At 42.5% G+C, this 16,158-nt stretch overlaps 1 protein-coding gene across 2 annotated transcripts in view; it reads right to left on the bottom strand.

Moving 5' to 3' along the window:
* Positions 1-8,618, bottom strand: part of LOC126299054 (protein FAM214A) — a 217,991-nt gene extending 209,373 nt beyond the window's left edge. Inside the window, exon 1 of one of the 2 annotated variants that reach the window (XM_049990711.1) lies at positions 8,272-8,618. The gene's annotated coding sequence lies outside the window, so the exon portion shown is untranslated. Of the gene's footprint in view, positions 1-7,579; positions 8,149-8,271 lie in introns of those variants that run through there. The other variant, XM_049990712.1, reaches the window with a different exon arrangement.
* Positions 8,619-16,158: the final 7,540 nt, after the last annotated feature.

Genomic DNA, 16,158 nt, shown 5'->3' with positions numbered 1-16,158 from the left:
TATTAGTTTAAAAAATAGTAAGAATCGCTTATTTTATAGACTTATTGAGGAGAATGGTCTCCCATATTTTTTGCATCAGTAAAACTCTCCATACTGTTTCAGCTGTAAAAACGTGAAACTAAAATTAAAAATTTCTTTGAGATGATAACTTTTTCACTCTGTTCCTCAGAGTAAAAAAAAAAGTGACGAAACTAACCGTAGCAAAATCTATTGTGCTTCCGTTGTTGCTAATTGCTTCACAATTTTAATTTAAAAAACAAGCAATGGACTTACGTAACGCTGTGGAATATAGAGAACCTATTTTTTCGGAAACTAATCCAGTGACATCTACGTCTACATGATTACTCTGCAATTCACATTTAAGTGCTTGGCAGAGGGTTCATCGAACCACAATCATACACTCTACCATTCCACTCCCGAACAGCGCGCGGGAAAAACTAACACTTAAACCTTTCTGTTCGAGCTCTGATTTCTCTTATTTTATTTTGATGATCATTCCTACCTATGTAGGTTGGACTCAACAAAATATTTTCGCATTCGGAGGAGAAAGTTGGTGACTGAAATTTCGTAAATAGATCTCGCCGCGACGAAAAACGTCTTTGCTTTAATGACTTCCATCCCAACTCCCAATCAGCTGAACTCTATGGAGTTAGAATTTTAATTGTTTACTTATCAAAGCATATATCACACTTTCACTGCCGTGATAGTGCTTGCAGAAAATGTTTCCTGGTTCTGTCCGTTTTAGAGTAAGGAAAAAAGTAATTTACCGAGTTCCTGCGAGAAATGCAACTAAGACGAGCTTGTGCGCTCGCTGTGCGCTAGCGAGCGGTCGGCAGCTAAGTCTCATCCCCTTATACCCCCTCCCTCTCGTCCTCCCGACAGTTCCAGTCTTTCACTGTCAGCTGTGTTGGTTGCCAAACCGTGACGCGGAAATGAAAGTACTGACAACGTAGACGCGGAAACGTGACACAGGAAGAAGCCATGTGTAGGGCAACCAGAGGCATGGCAACGTAGCATCTGGAGCGCGCAGCACGATGCGCTTCCTTGGCCTTTGTTCAAAGCACCGCTGTGCGTGGGTGTCTGCGAACAACGCGTCCTAAAGACCCCAGTTGTCAGCTACACCAAGTTAGCTTTTCATTGAACTAGCTCCTCAAAGCGCTGTACACAAATTAGATACACGCCGGCCTAGTCCAGGCGCGCACGGTGTGTTCTTGACACTAATTCTAAACTGGCGACGGTATTTTGGGGGTCAAATACTATTACTGCCTGGGCACGTTCGAGATAGGAGACTACCTAAAAAAGTAGATAGAATTCAACTCTCGTTCAGATAAACCCGCACCGAAGATTTGCTCGTGACTGAACAATCCAAGGTAAGTCAACGATCTGCCACGAATGAACTAAAGGTTCTACAAATCTCTGCAATTATTTTTATGTCTATAACATCAAACTTCAGTACCATGGAGATCGTGCGGTAAGATATTGCTATGGAAGCTATTTATTTCGCGTATTGCACCTCTGGTACCGGCGTATGCTTCGATCCGTATCTCTCTTCTCGTATTTTATGTTTTGTTTACTTAGCATAAAGTGGATTTCTGTCATCCAATTATTCCCTTTCTACGTTCATATTGTTGTGGAGCTTTATCAAACATTAACTTCAGTTTAGGACAGTCTCTTCGCATGTTAATTACGTGTCAAATTTGGCAGCCTCAGATCAATTTAGTAACATGAAAACAATTCTATTTGTTTTTCTAGCCCTTCATACACTGTTTATCGTTGTTTTAACATCATTATCATCCAGCTCCCAGTCTACGAACATATCTAAGCTGTCAGATCTGTTTGTCCTAGAAAATTTTTATTCCGAGAAACCTTGAGCGATTTCATTGACAAGAAGACACACCAAACTATTCCGCAGAAAATGCTGCTGGCTGCTCTTTGCTGGCATATTTAAACCTTATTTTTTTGTAACAGTCTAACTTGTAAACATGAGCTAAACAACACAAAAATATTTAGCTGAAATACATGATTTGTACAATAAATACCACAGAAGGATCGTTGTATGTTCAAGCTGAACATTTTGTGTTGACATAATTGCCAATGAGGTTTACGCATAGAAATATATTGCACAAATCGTAAATAAACCAATGCAGCTATAGTTCACTATAGGAAGTAATCTCATAGACCACTTACGATTTTTTCGAATATACTGCATGGTCGTTAAAATATAAAAAACCACAAAAAATTACAGATATAAATATGACCTCTGAAGAGTAATTTCTTTACGTACTCTAAGAAAGTCATTTGGTAACTACAACGCACATAAGCACAAAATCAAACCTAAGAAACTTAATGATTGTTTTTGTACATCGGCGAAAACGAGAAGGCCAATCGCTAACCATTTACTGAAAGTGCGTCAGGTGCAAGGCACAATGCGGTAATCTATCTTCTTAGCGACTGACCTGTAGACACCTCTAAGCTTCGAAGAAAACTAAAAACATCTTCACATTAGAGCTACCTCACTGCGACTGACTTTTCTCATATTACAGGTATATGCAGGTATATGCAGGTATATGCAGGTAGGAAAAGGTTATTTTAATGATACTTTTATTTCAACTTGCAAAATAGCTTTATTTAACATATCACAGTAGAATTTCACGTGTATTTCCTTCTTCTTTGGGTAGACCAGTGAACTTCAGCAGCCGGCTCCAGCTGTTGGGTGGACCTGTTTTCATTTCAGCTCTTCATCGGGCAATGTCAGTGCTTAGGCTAAATTCAGACAGTGCACCGCAATTCGAAAACCCGCAGAAGCCCTGTGAGACCAAATTCTGCCATCTTCACCTGCAATGGTGCTTCAGCATTATGGAGATCGCAAGGAGGATAGGACGCAGCTACTTACATGCTACTTGTGGAGGGTGGTCTGGAATTAGAGAAAGAGGTAAGAGCTCCGCTGAAATTGCAGAGATGAGTACATCATTACTTCCTGTTGTATGGAGGAAGCCTACAGACTGCAACTTTGAATTGCGTGTATGTAACTGGAGTTTAGAGAAGGTTTGCAGAAGGAACAGCATCGTGCGTACTATCAGAGATACTGCTCACATGACGAGGTGAGATGTTGAGAAAAGGCAGCTGATTTCTGTTCTGTCGACACCGACATCACAGACTGAGCACTTGTGCCCTCATTTGTGAACGATGATGGGAAGACTGGTGGTATTAAGTGAGGGACTGACTTATTGCCAGGAATGATCAAGGAGGAAACACAGCTCAAGTCAAGATGACCAGTGTGAAAAGGGGGCAAAGCAAAGTATTGGTGATGAAGGGTCCGGGTAACTGGTCGCGCGAACTACAGTCTTCCATAGCTTCACTGTGCCCCGGCCCAATACCTGTAACACAAAAAGTCCTCAGATATTGCAATCAATCTGCTAAGCTAGTGTCGCTGAAACCACGAAAATCGAGGCAAGGAAACTACAGAGAAAACTTGCCTCCTAGCAGTTGATATTGGGTCAACCAATATAAGGACGCGCGCTGGAAAAGTCGCTGGTGCATCAGTTACCAAAAAAGCCTAGCAAACCCATTCTCAGCCACTCTGCCTCATCGTACTTCGATTACTGATTTATAAAGAATTACTGCGTCTTGTCTCCCAATCCCCTTCTCCGGCTCAATAATATACTTACGTTGTGAAGAACAGACATTTCAATCGAATCCAACCTTTCACATAAAAGAGGTGTATCATTGTTTACCAAACAATGCGGACGATGCGCTTGCTGCTAGAACCGGCGCATCGTGTCTTTGTTATCGGGCGTTGACCTCGGGTCACGGACGGAGGAAGCAAGGCTAAGCGAGCCGGACACTTGAGGTTTAAACGCAGGGCACCTTACAAGCAGGGTCAACTTGAGTGTGCTCCTTATAAGTCATGTACGTTACCAGAAGAAACAAAAATCACTAAACTTTTTTTTTTTTTTTTTCTCCAAGCGAGTGGCTGATGTTATCCTACAGTCGCTTATCGGAAGTTGCCTAACGAGTGCACAGAACAAAAACTTATCTCGCAGCCTATCTATATGTTTAATTTCTAAGCCCCGTTGATTGGCCTACATTGTCTTTTGACAAGCTGATAAGGTTATCATGCTAACATGGCTATTTCCAGATGGTCCAATTGCCTTTCTTAGTTAGCATGTGACTTACAGACCTCTGCATGTTTTTGTTGTAACTGGCAGGTCGTCCTATTTCTCTGCCACAGATCTTCCTGTGCAAACTAACCATAATCTAACACTATCCTACAACCATTATTGTGTCAAACAGTCTCACAGTTGTTACACCTTAGCACTGAAATCAAACAACGGTGCCGTGACATTTGAGATTAAAAAGCCACTAGCCATTTCTAAGCGCTACAGAAATCAAATCTTAACGGCTCAGTGTAATTAAGACTTTACAAAATCTGAATTTGTGACGACCCGAAAGTGCTCAAATCCTATTTGGTCGCAGTAACTTTATTATAATGAAATCAGTACTTGAATTGACTGGACCGCGCATGAGCACCGTATTACACAACACGCCGCTGTAAAGATACGTGGTTCTCGTCTAAACTGAAGACTTTAGCCTACATACTATACAATAGGTGTCAATCCTTACAGTATTTTCCCGTCCTACGCCGAGAAGTTGAGTGTACCATATGCACTGTCTCTCAGCAAAGACCTCTTAACTATTTTCTATATTTCTTTTGCAGTTTTTTCATCTACCGGTAGAAATTATTTCAGTTAAAGCCCTGGTCATAATAAATATTACTGTATTTGATTGGGAGGGTATAAGTAAATGTCCCAGGTGATGTACTGTTATACCAAGCTTTTTAAAAACGTCGGCAGTTTCACGGAAGCTAAATAAAAGAATATGAAATTAGCTTTTCCAGTGAGGCAGCCGTGAAAATGAAACCTCACTGACCAACGACTACCATTTAATTACACTTCCTCTACAAGACCTGCCATTTCGGTACTTTTGCCGTGGTTGCCGAGAGAGCTGAGTTTATCGTCTGCAAGAAAAAGTGACTTTTCCTATCCACATCAGTGAGGACCAATGATACAATTGTATTTGAAGTGATCCTTTGAATCCATAGCATTCAATACTCAAATCTCTAAACAGAAACCCAATAAATTGAACATTTTGAGTTATGATTCTCAGAATACCTGCTTCACAATTTTCATACTATATTTGGAATAGTTATCACAAATCTTAATTCCAGGGTGCACGATATTTTTATCATACTATGAAGTCACCTACGAAAAATTCTAATAAATTTGTCTGCCAAAGCTGATATAAATTCAGAAAAGAAAGCACTGCATTGGAAGACTGCAATGCATGGTTCCTAGCGACAATAGCAACAATTCATGACCGTGTGTATAATTTCCTAATTATCTATGAATAAATATATCAACCATATAATGATACATTAGCAACCATGCAAATCATGTCTCTGACCTGGGAAACACGTTTCAGCTATAACAAGCTAATAATCGCAGCCGCTATCATGCCACTCGTATTTTGTGACAACAGCTGTTTATGCGCAGAGAGCCGTGAAGGTATAACTCACTTTAATCTTCGTCCGGATTTTCCGGAGAGGTAATTACTGTAAAACCATTTTTTTTTCTTCAATGGCAATAACTGCAGTTGTACGTCCAATTCCAGTATACATTTCGTTCATACAGACTGGGACGTAATAGCTCAAGAAAACTTTATAGCTTTGCAGTCCTTAATCCTCGTTTGCACGACATTTTTAGTCAAACCATATCAGTGAAAAATATATCTGGGGGTTGAGTTCGGCACAAATACCACGTAACAGGCTGAACATAGAAATTTTGATTTATTCAATATTGTAGATTTGTTGCCATACAACAGAAAATGTTGGTTAATTATTAATCGTTCAGTTACAAAAACATGGGAAAAATCTTATTAAGCATTGTACATACTTTAAAAATCTTAGATGCTATCTAAGTGGCAGAAATAATACACTCTAATCTGATGTAGCGTGTGTTTAGTGCATTTTACCCTCAGCAACGATTTATTTTCAAGTGTTTATGCCAACATAATGACACGAAACAATGTAGTTCGCTGCAGCTAGACAATGCGTGTTGCCAGGCAGCAACATAATGCATTTACGAGTGGTTTTCTTGACATAATAGGTAAATTTACGATTTGTTGACAAAGGCAACATACAATAGAGTGATAAGATGGCAAAAAAATTTCAACCTTTAGACAGTTTTTTAATGTTAAGGCTTTAAAGGCACAAGAAAACCTATACACTAACCCATCAGTCTTGATTGTTAATGTCAAAATTTTAAAAAACTATTCGCGCAATATGTAACATGTTAGCATCGTGTCGGACTGTAATCTACACTTATCAAAGACTATTTGCAGTGATATGGTCTGGTCGCAGCTCCAGCTTACATTTTCAGAAGTGGATTGTGGTAAATTAAGTGGAACATAAGCAGCACAAAGAATTACTTTAGTGGTGTATTCTTCTCATAGTTAATTTTTATTTCTTGCGCTTTATGATTGGTAAGAATTCTCCAGTGACTTCGATTTAAGACATAATTGCTACATGAAGGCTAGTCACCACTGATTCGCAATACGATAAGGTAACTTTTCATTTTCGGGTAATAAATGGTAAATATAAAATAGTGAAACCAGCATAAAGGTTTTAATAGTATGAACAAAGAACTGCAATCATTTATCTGCTTGTATGTCTTCAAAACGTTTATTCAGCCCGCGATTTCAGTTTCACCTACAGCCACAACGGATCTAACACAAAAATTTTCAAGCTGCCAATTTCCATACGGTAATTTTCGAAAGTTAACGCAGCCGATAATGGTCGTACGGTAACGGACGAGAAATGGCCGGAAGCGAAGCATTGTCCCAGCGATCAATACGTAACATTGCGAGCCCAGGCTCCACAGCTATTTATACACACGCGAAGTTGGTGCCAAAAGTGTTGCGTAGTTCCAACTATATGCAAACACGCTAATGTCCTTCGGGCAGGGCAGCACGTGCTAGCTTCGTGAAGTATATTTGCGAGTCCCCGTGAAAACAAAAATGGTAACTTACCCGCCGAAGCAGACGAACTCTGCTAAGAACATACGTAGCAGTATCTACCTATTATTTGCAATTACTTACAGTCAAGGATCCATCAAACAGTGGCTCTTTTATAGCAATGTTTGAAAAAGTACGCGCTGTGCTTTCCCGGAACCTAGGTACAGTTTACACTAAAAGAAAGCAGGAGCTAAAAATGTCAGTACTTCCATAAAATTTCAGTATTCCACAGACATTAATGAGAATAGTTTTTATTTATTATAAAAGTTAAATGTTTCCGTACCACACGCAGATTTTAAATAGGTTATTTAGAAACATCTCAAACTGTCACTTCTCAAAAGACAGACACTACTACTATTTCAGTGGCAAATTATATGTTGGTTTATCAATAGCAGCATAAACAATTGACGAGAATCATGCCTACCATACTAAGAAACGAATTACACGGACCTGAAAAATTCTGGTAATGTAGCTAATATACTGAGTAAATCTTAATCTCAAAACTTACCAATAACGAAAACAGGGCGTTTACATTGTTTCCGCAAGTGAAGGAGCCACTGCGAAACGTCGTGTCAGCTGTTTGTTCCGTCTAACCTGGGTGTACGCAGAGAGGGCGAATGAACACTAACCTCTCAATGCGCAAGATCTATAAAAATCCCTAAGTTGGCTGTTGCCACAGCTGGAAAGACAGCTGGATTGTGGACGCACACCTAAACTCCATCTTTCGAAATCGGTCTGACAACGGTGGCAAGTTGTATGACGACGTACGTGGCAACACAAAGAACTAGCCTGCACACACACACAGCTGATTCCCGCAAGGCCGCTGGGCTAGGCTCGTCCCCAGCAATACACTCGATCAATGCTCAACAGCTGACTATGCTACGCATTGAAAAATCAGCTGTTATCATGTATGAATTTTGTAGGCTACCTCAGGTAGTAAATTTGTATCACCATACGCTTAAAACTACAAGCCACACACAAGTTTCGTCGTCGTCTATACATAAAATTATTATACCGCAAACAAACAACAACATAAGAAGGGCTAAACATGCACACAGAAGGACAAACATCTTCGTGAACTGCATGTAATAATTAAAATGAACCTAACTTGGACATTTTGCGTGAAGTACAGTTCAAAACAAAGAATTATTATGTTTTTGCATGTGACAAACAAAGATATTTCACAGCTTTCGTACTTACCAAACATGGGTGTCGTCCACTGCCCTGTGGTAGAACGCTTGCGAGATTTTCGGATGGAATAATATAATACTCTACTATAGAGTCAGCAGTTGAAACCCGTCAGGTCACACGTCCATACCCACAGCTGCTGTGCACGACGTATTCTACACAAACGCAGCTGGATTTCTGTTGCCAGGCGAAAGCTGGCTGCGCAGTGCGGGAAACATAACAAACGTTAAGACAGTTTAGCCCACTTTGCTTCAGGCGTTGCGAATTTCTATAAGTGAAGGTATCTTTGTTACAAGCATTTCAAATGTTTTAGTGCTTCTTTCTTCAAGGTGAGGTACAACAACAGAAATAATCGGTCGTTCACAAAGTACATGGTTAAGTTGGTAAGACTACAGCAGTGTTACTGCTAGGGACGAGACCACTTATCAGCTGTTTCCAAAAGTGACAGCAGCATGCGTGATTGGCTAGCCTACACGATGTGGGAGGGAGAGATGCTGTGGACTAGAGAGGGGGAAAACGAGGGGAAATGCACGCCCCGGAATAATCAACATTCAGCTTGACAGATGTGGCGTTGTGTCAGCTGATCATTAATTTTTCTTCGACGGAGCTAATAAGCGCTATCTCAAGGTAGCTGAAAATAAAGGGAAGATGGCCTTATGACTCACGAATGCACGTCATAGTGTTAAAAACCAGCTTATTGCGATAGGGGGTGCTTTTATTCCCTTTGTCGTGCCACACTGTTGCCAAGCGTAGCGAGAATTGAAGCTTCGGACGCCTGTGTGGAAGAATAACATTGTTGACTACAGCGAAATTCATTGCTCCCACCATAGGCTGAATTTTTGTTTGTATGTTTGGTGTTCTGCAAAATGTACCTATCTACCCACAGAACATAGAGAGATCATATTTGCTAATACAAGACTGGAAATTCACCAAGTAAATTCGCTGTGAAGATTTTATATAATTCTTTAAAGAAAAGTTACACCAAGAATCACTACAAATTAGCTGTTTATTGTCGCTCAAAGCTCTGGACAGAAAGTAATTTAAAACTGCATGTGAATAGCTCTTCCGCTGTAACTGAACTAATAAAGCAAAAAAATCAAAATAAATAATAAAAAATCATGTGAACGGAAAAGCAATTACGAATGTATTAGAGTTAAACGAATTGCACTTTTGTTGCCATTTCATTCAAATCACAAGAGAAACTCCTGGTCAATGGTCATACGAGACAGCTTTTGGTCGATAGACAACAGTCAAAAGCAACTGTCATACTGGCAGCTTTCATATAGATACAGGTTCGTGCTGGATATTAAATAGTCATTGAATTTAGTTGTTTTAGTGGCATTTTCTGGCCACGACTTTTGCTAAGATCATCTCTGGACTCACTGAGACAGTTGGCGCATTGGTTATGACAAATACGCTTCCATACTAGCTCCCAATGCCTTTCCAGCTAACGCTGTATCACTATTATGGTCTAATGTGAGCTTGTCCTCGGTATCCACTGACCTCACCGCCGACGGGGTGTTAAGCATTACTTTTCCTCTGAGGTTTTCTCGTCGCGGCTAATTAAAAGTGTGATTCCACGTGTTCTGTCGAGTTGTTGTTTACATTTTCTGCAGAATAGCTCAACGACCAACCCATCCGTTTATTTTTTTCATGTGCTGCGAGTTTTGCTGTTATGTCCACTCAACGGGGAAGAGATGTTCCACAATTAATCTTCCTTTTTCTTTTTTACAGAGGACTGCACGGATGGTTGGCATTACTCGTGTCGTACGCAGGAGCGTACCCAAGGTCTGAAATACGGAAGGGGAATGACGATCGAAGGGGGGGGTGGGAGGGGGTCAGTTTAGTTTACTTTCGCAGTGTACGACGAAATAGTTTTGAGACTTTTATATTTACATTATTTGCGTCAAGTTCCAGAGGAACAAATTGAAGAGCAAGTTTACATGATCATGGAAAGAGTCAGTACATGAAATTATAACAGAAGAATAATAACAGATAAAATGAAACGTATATGAGTCCTATGCAGACGACAAGCCATACGTTTAAGTAAACACAATCAACAACAAAACACAGAATTAGTTTAATTTTTAAATTTTTCCAGGAATTCCTCATCGGAATAGAAGGGGTGAGTCCTGATCAAATTATTCATCTCAGACTTGAAAGTGCGAAGATTACAGCTAAGATTTTTGAATTCTTGTGGCAGCAAAATAATGCACGCCTTTCTGCACAAGAATCAAGGAGGCGCCTTCCATATGCAGACTGGATTTCTGCCTAGCATTAACTGAGTGAAAGCTGCTAATTCTTGGGAATAAACTGATATTTTTAACAACAAACGACATTAAAGGAAATACGTACTGAGAGGCGAATATCAGAATTTCCAGTCTACTTAACAGGGGTGGGCAAGGTTCCCGAACTTACACAGCTCGATCTACCCGTTTCAAATCCAAAAATACCCTTTTTGAATCACAAGAGTTACTCAAAAAATAGTACCATACGTCATAAGCGAACGAAAATAAGCAATGTAAACTACCCATCGTGTTGAACTGTCACATTGTTCTAATGATAAATAAAGCGCATTTAGTTTTTCAATAAGAACCTGAGCATGGGCTTTTCATGCCAGCTTACTATGTATCTGCTCTCTTGGGAATTTAAACTGTTCAGTCTCACTAATCATACGCCCACTCTGTGTAATCAAAATGCTCGTTTTTGTTGGATTGTGTGTCAGATACTGTACAAATTGAGTCTAACTGTGAGTTAGCATCAATTTATTTTCTACAAGCGATGGCAGTTTCTTCAAACTGATACCGGAGTGATGTGTCTGTCTATTTGGTGTGCGGGTTCGGTGGGAGGGGATATATTTTCTTGGAGGGATTGGTGGGACGCGCAGGAGAGGGGGCGGGAGCTGCGGTGTCGATGCACCACCCTGCCCCCCGCTTGGTACGCGATTGTTCGTGTGACTACAGCTAAATTCAGTGAGCCACCATACGACGAAGCAATCTCCACAACACTTTTTCACCTTTCTTCTGTTTTCTTCATTTGCATCTTTGCTCTTTGATATGCTTCAAAATGCGTGGCAGACAAATTTTTGAGCTATATGTTAGATTAGTTTCCACTCCATTCAGCGACGGGGCCTGGGAGGAACGATTGTTTGTGTGGCTTAATGTGTGCTGTTAATTATGTCTTTTCAGTTTCTATGGCAGCGAGTTGGGACTGGAGAAAATATATGGATCGCGTGCTGAGTTCTTGATATTTTGTAAGTAGTTTTTCGCGAGATCTGAATGCTTTCTGATAGTCCCAAATAAATTTTGACGAAGAAATGAAACAAAATTTTTGTTTGTGTATTAAAGGAAAACTGCTCGACGCCAGAGACGAGACGAAACATTAGTGTCAGTTACTTGCGTCTTGACATGAATCATAATTGTAACCGTTATAGTGCATCCTAGACACGGAAAATATGACTACATGCTGGCCATTTAAATTATTTCTTAAGTCTTTTTTTACATGCATACATGATTTATACCCAACCATGCCTTTCTTACACACACAAGTATGCACCCCCCTCCCCCCTCCCCCCCCCACCTGCCACAAATCATACAACTACAGCCTCAGAAATTCTTCTATAGTGTAGAAGGAGTTGTCAAGCAGATATTATTTCGGTTTATCTCTGAAGTTAATTTACTATCTATTAAATTCTTGATTGCTAACACCCTTGCTGCGGTGGTATCAGCGGTTCCCGTCAGATCACCGAAGTTAAGCGCTGTCGGGCTTGGCTAGCACTTGTATGGCTGACCGTCGGGATGTGCCGAGCGCTGTTGGCAAGCGGGGTGCACTCAGCCCTTATGAGCCAACTGAGGAGCTTCTTGATTCAGATGTAGTGGCTCTGGTCACGAACGGTCGGGTAAGCGGTGTGCTGACAACCTGCCCCTCCATAACCACATCCAGAGTCGGCTGAGGATGACACGTCGAACGGTCGGACCTCCGGCCTTTCGTGGCCTGTTCGGACAGTGTGTTAAACTCTTGATATCACTGGATAAGTGGTTAAAGGTTTTTATGACCGAATACCTCACTCCTTTCTGTGACACACTAAGGCTGAGTGATGGATGTTGTAAACCTTTCCCCCTCTAGTGTTACATTTATAAACCTTTCCGCCCCAATAGCTGGATGGTCAGCGTGACGGACTGTCGTCCTAAGTGGCCCGGGTTTGATTCCCGGCTAGGTCTGGGATTTTCTCTGCTCAGGGACTGGGTTTTGTGTTGTCTTCATCATCATTTCATCCCCATCCGGCGCGCAGGTCGCCCAATTTGACGTCGAATGTAATAAGACCTTCATCAAGGCGGCCGGACCTGCCCCGTAAGGAGCCTCCCAGCTAATGACGCCAAACGCTCATTTCCATTTATAAACCTTACTGTTGTTTCCAAACTGTATGTGATTGTTGACAACGAACTTCATAAAGAAGTAAATGTTCTGTGAGGCTGCTATCAATATGCCCAAGTTTTAAAGAAATTTATAGAAGAGTTTCTGAAGTGGACCCAATACATCATCCTTACTACACACTTCTGTGCAACAAGCCGGTTTTTGATGGTTACAATGTCTGTGTTTACACATTATAATGTCAGACACCATAGAAAAACCGACATTGTAACCACAAATGATGCATCCATGCCTCGACGGGCTAAAATAACGATAAAATACACTGACAGAAAAAAATCGCGACACCAAGGAGCTGTGCCGAATAAATTAATGTGTTTCTACATCTCAAAGACGATGTCTATTCAAATTTCGCGACAGTCACTTAAGAGTGGCGCTAGAAGCCCCACAACGAGGCTGCAAATCAGGTTTGCTTCAAATACACGCTGTAACAGTTGTCAACATTCAACACGGCAGATATGCCCCAATCCCCCCCCCCCCCCCATCCCTCCAGTACACCTCCTGCAGTATGCCGATGACACCGCCTTCTTTGCACTCGCTCCTACGCTTCAACGGTCACAACGCCTTCTCCAGAATCACCTTGACCATTTTGCCACATGGTGTAACCAGTGGCGCCTGAAAATTAATCCTTCCAAGACACAGGTGATCATCGTAGGTTGTACCACTCGCTCCTTCTGGATCCTTGATTTCTCCCTTATAATCTGCGCCTGTCCTGTCCACATCTACCCCACCCTCACCTACCTTGGCCTCACCATTAACCCTCACCTTACCTGGATACCTCATATCCACTCTCTCCGATCAAAAGCCCACAACCGCCTCCGACTCCTCAAACTCCTCTCTGGCTGGACATGGGTGTTGAACCCCTCTACTGGCCTCCAAACCTACAAATCCTGAATCCATCCCATCCTCTGTTACGCCAGTCCCGCCTGGTTATCCGCTGCCCCCTCCCCAAATACTATCAGTCCCTCCAGATCCTCAAGCACCATGTACTCCACCTTGCCTTGCGTATACGCCTCCCATCCCCCACGTGGGTCCTCTATGACCTGATTCCTTTCCCCCATCTGCTCCTTTTCCTCAAACATATCCGCATCCTCTACACCTCCAGCTGCCTTGATGGCCCGCATCCCCTGGTTGCTCCTCTCCTCTCCAACCCCCACCCTCTGCCGTGCCTTCCCCATTGTTTCCCCCCTTACCCTCCACCTCTATACCCTTCATCTCCTTTCCCAAGGTGGCTTCCATCGACTCCCCCTCCCGGACGATGCCCTCTCTCCCTCCATTTATCCTCCTATCAACTCTGGTCCTCACCTCTGCCTCCCTTCCTCTGTCCATTTCCTGGGCTCCGTCTATCCCCCCTTCCACCCTGTTTTCTTTTCCCTGTCTACCCTCTCCCCATGTCAGTCCCCCCCACCACTTCGTTTTTCCTCTCCTCCCCCCTCATCTGTCCAGGTCTCCCCCCCCCCCCCCCTCCATCTGCCCTTGGCTGTTGTGTGTCATCTTTGTGCCAACTTTTTAGTGCAGTGTTTCGAGTGAGTGTTAAGTGTTGTTCGTCTTTTCCGAAGTGTTGCGAACGGAAATCATACCGTCTCTGGGTGTGATTTTTATATCTCTTGCGAACAGAAACCAGAGTGTCGCCGTGTTTTTTAATTGGCTGTCTACTGTTTTACCTGTCTGCTTCCTGTGTATTTTATTAGCATCGCCAACCCTTTGTTTTATGTTTTCACATTTACAATTTTCCGCCGTTTTACAATTTAAGTCACCGTTTTCATCGCCTGCTTTTATTCTTTATTATCTTCTTCTTATGTTTTAAAAATTCTGTAGAATGAAGAGCGTCGTACTAAGCTGCTGCCAGCCCACCCCTTTCGGGGGGAATCGAAATTCAATAAAGGAAAAAAAAGTTGTCAACGTTAGTTACCTTTGAGGTTGGACGTGATGAGTTGTGTTAGTCAAGAATGCCTTTAAGGCGACAAAGTTCTCCATTATCAATACCTCACTGAGTTTGAACAAGATCCTGTGATAGGGCTACGAGAAGCTGGATGTTCATTCTACAGCACTGCAGAAAGGCTTGGCAGAGATGTAGCAACTGTATATGATTGCTGGAAGCGGTTGCGGGCTCCGGACCGCCATGTAGCACTACCGAGAGAGGAAGACTATAGTGTTTAGCATATGGCTCTGGCGCATAGTACTGCATCTGCATCTGCAATTTGAGAAGCAGTTGGCATCACAGTGACACAACAACTGTTATAAATCGATTACTTCAAGGAAGCTCCGACCTAGACGCCCTGTAGCGTGCATTCCACTGATCCTAAACCACCGCCATTTAACTTCAGTAGTGTCAAGTGAGAGTTCATTAGAGGGTAGCGTGCAGGTCTCTTGTATTTTCCGACGAAAGCTGGCTCTGCGTTGGTGCCAGTGATGGTGGCCATGTGTTGGTTAGAAGGAGGCCAGCTCAGGACCTGCAACCAATCTGTCTGCATGCTAGACACACTGCACCTGCACCAGGAGTTACGGTCTGGGATGCTATTTCGTGTGAAAGCTGGAGCACTCCGGGGTACACCGCGCACTCTCATTGCAAAATTGTAAGTCACTCTTGCTGGCCGCAGTGGTCTCGCGGTTCCAGGCGCGCAGTCCGGAACCGTGCGACTGCTACGGTCGCAGGTTCGAATCCTGCCTCGGATATGGATGTGTGTGATGTCCTTAGGTTAGGTTAGGTTTAAGTAGTTCTAAGTTCTAGGGGACTAATGACCACAGCAGTTGAGTCCCATAGTGCTCAGAGCCATTTGAACCATAAGTCACTCTTGTCATTCGACCTGTTGTGCTGCCACTCATGAACAGAATTCCAGGGGCTGTTTTCCAACACGATGACGCTCGCTCACATACCGCTGTTGTAACCCAACTTGCTCTACAGAGTTTCAACATGTTTCGTTGGTCGTTGGCCAGCTCGATCAGCAGATCTGTCTCCAGTTCAGCACATACGGGAGATCATCGGACATCAACTCCAGCGTCATCCACAAACAGCATTAACTGTCCCTGTAGTGGCCAACCAAGTGCAACAGGCATGGAGCTCCATCCCACAAACTGACATCCGGCACATATACAACACAATACATGCACGTTTGCACGCTTGCATACAACATTCTGGCGATTATACTGGTTATTAATATACCGGTATTTCGGATTTGCTACGGCTTATCCCGCGCTTAGCTTAACCTGTGTTCTTGCAATGTTAATCAATTAATGGTTCAAATGGCTCTGAGCACTATGGGACTTAACATCTGAGGTCATCAGTCCCCTAGAACTTAGAACTACTTAAACCTAACTAACCTAAGGACATCATACACATCCATGCCCGAGGCAGGATTCGAACCTGCGACCGTAGCGGTCGCGCGTTTCCAGACTGAAGCGCCTAGAACCGCTCGGTCACCAGGGCCGGCCAATGTTAATCACTTAAATATGTTACCAAGATCAATGTAG

This window comes from Schistocerca gregaria, chromosome X, assembly GCF_023897955.1.
Source record: "Schistocerca gregaria isolate iqSchGreg1 chromosome X, iqSchGreg1.2, whole genome shotgun sequence".
NCBI lineage: Eukaryota > Metazoa > Arthropoda > Insecta > Orthoptera > Acrididae > Schistocerca > Schistocerca gregaria.
This window is presented reverse-complemented; position numbering and strand designations above follow the sequence as displayed.